Source organism: Pelophylax lessonae (assembly GCF_965119305.1).
Source record: "Pelophylax lessonae genome assembly, chromosome: 3".
NCBI lineage: Eukaryota > Metazoa > Chordata > Amphibia > Anura > Ranidae > Pelophylax > Pelophylax lessonae.
The window spans coordinates 385961633-385967652 of record NC_138770.1 but is presented as its reverse complement, the minus strand read 5'-3'; positions in this window follow the sequence as shown (position 1 = coordinate 385967652).

Genomic DNA, 6020 nt, shown 5'->3' with positions numbered 1-6020 from the left:
GCAGGCAGGCATTTTACACCAGAAAATTGTATATCAGTGCTCTTGTTTTGGACACTGAAGATGGAATAGCAAATATCTTTGCAACACAACTCCAAAGCCTTCGTTGTTAAGAGTGGGATTAAGTAACCAGACTGCAATTTTCCTCAAAAGCTGGGCTTTGTTTTCATGGAGTAAGGAAGGAGAAATTTTACAGATTTGATGCACACCCCTTTATAGACTGTTTACTATTGATGAGAGAGAGAAGGAAAGCAAATAACACCCTACAATTACATGCGGAAGATTTAAAAATTAAAGTACTTGCCAGCACAGTTTTTTTTACCCTTTTTGGGAGGCCACTATTTCTGAGGGACAGAATTTTGATTTGACTTTACATGAGAAAATTAGACTGCATATTTCATATAATATAATATTGTACAGATTACAAACAAAGAATATCTTCCTTATTTACAGGAGGCCAATTTGCAGAAATTGTGAAGGAAATTATATTTAGGTGCAACAATAATGCTATAAATTAACCACGCTATTACCTCAATCCAATCTCTTAATCACCTTATAGGTAGCTACCAACAATAATACAGTATGTGTCCCCACACCTGGATTCAATTATCCCACAAAAATTGTAGAGCTACCAAAATGACTATATGTTATAAAAATCGTATAAAATAAAGTGAAACAAACTCTACTCATTGATGATCCCTCAGTGATAACACCCCCTCTGAAGGGTTTAAGCTATAATATTTCAACCATGAATATTAATAATTATAAACAATTAATATAATGAAAAATAGATAACCAAACAGGGATGCTGTGACCCCCTTGTGTGCACTATAAATCATAAATGTGTCAAAACAATGCATGAAACACCTGTCCAAACAGAAACTGCAACGTGTATATCTTGTCTTTTTTTTTCCTGATTTCATGCATATATATATATATATATATATATATATATATATATATATATATATATATATATACACACAAGTAGCAGTCTCAAAAACATGCAATCTTCTTTTTTAATGAGTTGACAATTTTTTTTTTTATTACAAATAATCAATATAACCTATCAGGTTGAAATATCTAGGCCTCCTTCTCTGCTTCTTTCCCTGGATGCAGAGAAGGCATTCGATAGGATTCGCTGGGGCTCCCTCCATGAGGTATTACGAAGTTCAGATTCCAGGGACAGATCCTCACGACAATCCTTGCTCTATACACTTTAATCGTCTCATGGAACCACTAGCGGAACATATTCGATCCAATACCCACATTTCAGGCTTCACTATTGGTAGGGTTTCCCACAAGATCAGCTTATTTGCAGACGACGTGGTCTTAATTAGGGATGATCGAACTTTTGAAAAGTTCGGTTTGACCAGAACACCCGAATTTCCCGAAAGTTTGGTTCGGATTCCCGAACCCCATTGAAATCAATGGGACCCGAACTTCGGGAATCAAAAAACACAATTTTGAAGCCCTAAAACCTAATAAATGCCCCTAAAAAGTGCCTAGGGTTCTGGGTCATGCCCCAGGGACTATGAATCAGGCAAAAAAAAGTTCTTAAAAATTGTAGTTTTTGATAGAGAGCCAATTTTTGAAAAAATTATTGAAAACAAAATGAGATTTCTTTGGATTTAGCGTCTAGGGGGCCTAAAAAGTGTACGGCTTTTTGCAGTGGACTTAATGCTTACAACGAGAACAGGCGTTAACTTGTCACTGAGGCTTTAAGTCCACTGCAAAAGGCTTTGCTACTCTGCGTCACACACATCTGCTTTATTTAGCGACAACTTTGGGTCGCATAGCAGTGTGCGTCTTGCATGTGATTTTCACATCGCACAGTTGATAAAGCCTCAGTGACAACTATACATAAATTCAAATTCATCACAAAAAAAAACAGATGATTTTTTTTAGAATTTCAGTAGCGTACCTTTCATAAAGTGCAAATAAATAAAGTGCATAAATAATCCAAAACATCCAACTAAGCAAGAACAGAGTCCTTCAAAAGTCTTTGTTTATGTAGTGCCAGAGCTGGTGGTGGTGACATTGTACGGTGGTTCCTATAATTGACACCAATGACCCTGCATTAAAGGCACTGTGTAATTTTGTGCAAAATCCTCCATGTGACTCCTCCACCTTTAATCTTTTCAGTTCACCTCCAACAACCTAAAAAATGATAAGTCAAATTCATGTTTGCCCTTTAAGCTGGGACCAGAAAAAGTAATGGCTACAGATTCTTATGTGGAAAGACTTTCAAGCAAGACAACTCAAATGTCCAAACTTTTCATAAATCCACTCCTCTTAATGAATAATAGGGTACTCAAAAGATCACAGAAGGAATTATCATTGCACAACATAGATAAAAACTTCAGATTTATTAAAAAAGCATCTTAAAATACACTTATAAGTTTTCAGTGCACAATGTCTAGTGCACTTAGGTGTAATAGCAGTTACTGGAACACTAGCCCCTTAAGGAGCATAAAACCGTCAGTACCACATTCAGGAGTTTGCTGCCACTTTAAAGAGCCCAATATCTGAAAAAAAGGTGATATATACCTATCATGCAGAATATACCACTTTTGGCCATAGCAGTGCTGCTGAATTGTACAATAAAAAGCATTTAAACTGTACTTTGTGAGACTGTAAAAGAAGATTCCACAAAATTATTATCTCAGTCAGTTGGAACCATGTTTCCCTTCATGTGTAGTAAAAAAAGGGTGAAAAAAAAATCAGGCCTTTGATGTTTCCTATGACTGTTTTTACAAAGAAAGGTAAGCCTTAGGTTGATCATTTCTGCAATATAGAAATTTCTGTATGACATACATTTCTAGTTCTTTCCTATATTTGAACAACATAATTAAATACCACATGACTGTTTTCTTATCCTGTTACTCAAGCAAACATCCACAATATATGTGCTAGTTGTAATAAATGATCTTCCCTCTATTAAGCTTGGTGTTACTTTTGCTAGGTTGTTGAAAAATATTTTGTTAGCAACACATAATGGTCATTCATTGTTTTACCCAATCACTGTTTTTTTTTTTTAGTATGAAAAAAAAAATGTATTATTAAGCCACACAGTACACACAACCAAATATCAGACAAGATATGGAGAAAATTATCCCGCACAATGGAAAATACTTGTGAAAAATGAAAATTAATAAATATACTTGAAGTTGCTGCCACCCCTATATTTCCCAAATGGGAAAACAGGATATGTGAATACAAAAAGATGGGGTAGGCGATACTTCTTAATAAGTGTTGGTGAATTCCACTAATGATGTGTGATGATGTGAAAAACTCAATAAATATACATCTTATTATTTTATGTACATGGAAACAATAAACAATAAATTGTGAATAAAGTGACCATACAGGTGACCCTATAGGTGCCAATTGTGATGCTGGATGTCCCGCCCTACGTGTTTCGTCAGAGCTCCTGATGACGTCCTTCTGACAAAACACGTAGGACGCGACATCCAGCGTCATTGCATCACTTCCGCTTTGTGTGGCTGAGGGCCGTGGAACGCACCACGGACCCGGATATCCGCCGCAATACCGATCAACGTTTATCTAACTGTAAGTGGATATTGTTTTTGTCTTAATAAGCTTCTAAAAATTACTACACTATGGGCGTTCTTCCATATCCTTTCATGTGAGACTCGTGAGATTAAGACGGAGAAACCAAGGGAACCACCTTATTGCATTAAAGGCTCAACACCCTGCAGGGGTACGGATTTGCGGTGAGTGCATTACCATAAGGGGGATAGCACTGCACAAGCCTTCCATACACTAAGGAACGAAGAAACACACATCACTTTTAGCCATTGGTATATTATCTGCTACAAGATCATTGGCACGGATCCCATCGGATATAGCATCTTTTAGTGTGAACCGTGAACTTTACCTGACACTGTCATGCAATTCATAGGATCAAACACCTTAATATTGTGAACTTTGTGTTTTAATAGCATGGTCATGAGTTTTTATTATTGCATTTGTATCCAGGTGGATACATAAGGGTCACTTTGTTTATTTGCACAATACTTCATTCATAGATTGTTGTTGGACACCAGTCTTGGCCCTTTATAATATATTTGTAATTTGCACAATTGCCACCTATAGGGTCACCTGTATCTCCTCATCACCTAAAAGACATACTACTGGATCCATTGGTACTTTAAATGAAATTATAGTAGAAATGGTATTCATAACCTGTTCTAATACCTAAATAGTTTAGGGCATCTCCATAGCAAGTGAACCAGATCCCCCTCATGTCTCTCACACATTTTGGTCAAAGAGAAGTTTCTCTGCGACACCACTTAAATAATTGCACTGGCGTGCAATAAGATTTGTGCAATATAAACAATTGAGACAGTTTATAAGTGGAAGAGACAGAGCTCAGCGGTATTGATTGCAAACATAGGTCCCATACCTCACATCCAAAGTGACCTAGATCCTGCTCCCATTTATTTCTACATAATAGCTGAGAAGAGTCTTGTGTAGTAGAAGACAAGGCTGTATAAATTCTGGAAATCATACCTTTTTTATTACTCTCTAGCATCACTGGGCATGCTCCACCAGTATCATAGTAGAGGTTTGGGTCTGAGCCTGCAAAGCATGCCTTAATTTGAGATAGCGGTAGAACTGCTGTCTAGGCAGAGCAAATTTTCCCTGTAATTCCCTGTAACTGCCCATAAGAAGAGTTATGCCACAAAGGGGGTCTCCCTGAGGTAACCAATAGTTCTCAATTGTTTCTTGATTGTGGACCATACTGTTTTCATTAGCACAAATGTAGGACCATCCTGCATAATGGTAAAAAAAATCCCTTTCTAAGTGTGATAGAAGGATTGTGTCTGAAGAATTACTCAGAAGAAGTCTGCCTATTGAATCCTCTGGATCTGGAATCCCCCATCCCTCAAAGTTTTGAAGTTGAGATGCTAAGAGTTAACATTTAGGAATGGGTACTGCCACCCTCCCTGATTCTTCCCATACTGCAAGGTAGCTAATCTCATTCTAGCCGGTTTCTTTTGCCAAATGAAATCTCTAAACAAGGTTTCAATACGTAGAAACCAATGACAGGGTATCCACTGTGGGGCATTTTAAAAAATATTTAAAGATGTGGAGCCCCAATCATTTTTATCAGGTTTACTCTACCAATAACATATAAAGGAAGTTTGCACCACGTAGTACATTTAGGTTGGAGTTGTTTAAGAAGAGTAAGCAGATTTAGTTGCAGATATTCCAAAGAGTCTACCATGACCTGTATCCCCAGGTATCTAAAGGACGCAACTATTTTGAGCTCATGTGCCATAGGGGGAAGAGACTGAGCTGGAGCATCTACAGGAAGTAACACAGATATACTCCAATTGATGGAAAAAACAGAGAGGGCCCCAAATCTAGTAATCAGAGACATAACTTGGCACAGGGAGGTGCCAATAACTCCCAAATATATGAGAGTATCATCTGCATACATCAAGACTTTGTCCTCACCTACACCATGCTTGAACCCCACTATCTGCGGAGAAACTCTTATAGCAGAAGCCAAAGGCTTAATTGCCAAGGCAAACAGCAGGGGTGGCAATGGGCATCCCTGCCGTGTGATTGTATGAACTGGGAAAGGATCCATAAGATTCCCATTGATATGTAGCCTAGCGGTGGGGGTAGAATACAACAGTTTGACCCATGCTACAAACTCGGCTCCCAAACCAAATCGTGTCAGCGTTGAAGGCCTTTGCAGCATCAAGCAAAAGGATTGCTCAGCCGCCATGGTTATTAACAGGAATTTGGAGATTTAGAAACAGTTGTCTAATGTTTAATGCAGTATACCTAGTTGGTATGAAACCTTATTAGTCTCCATGTATGAGTTTAGAGATAACTTTAGCTAAACGAGTTGCAAGTATCCGCGACAGCAGTTTTACATCAGTAGTCAATAATGAGATATGCCTATATGAATCAGGGGATAAACTATCCTTGCCAAGTTTCAGCAAGAGAACGATTACTGCCTCATTTATCGAATTAGGAAGATG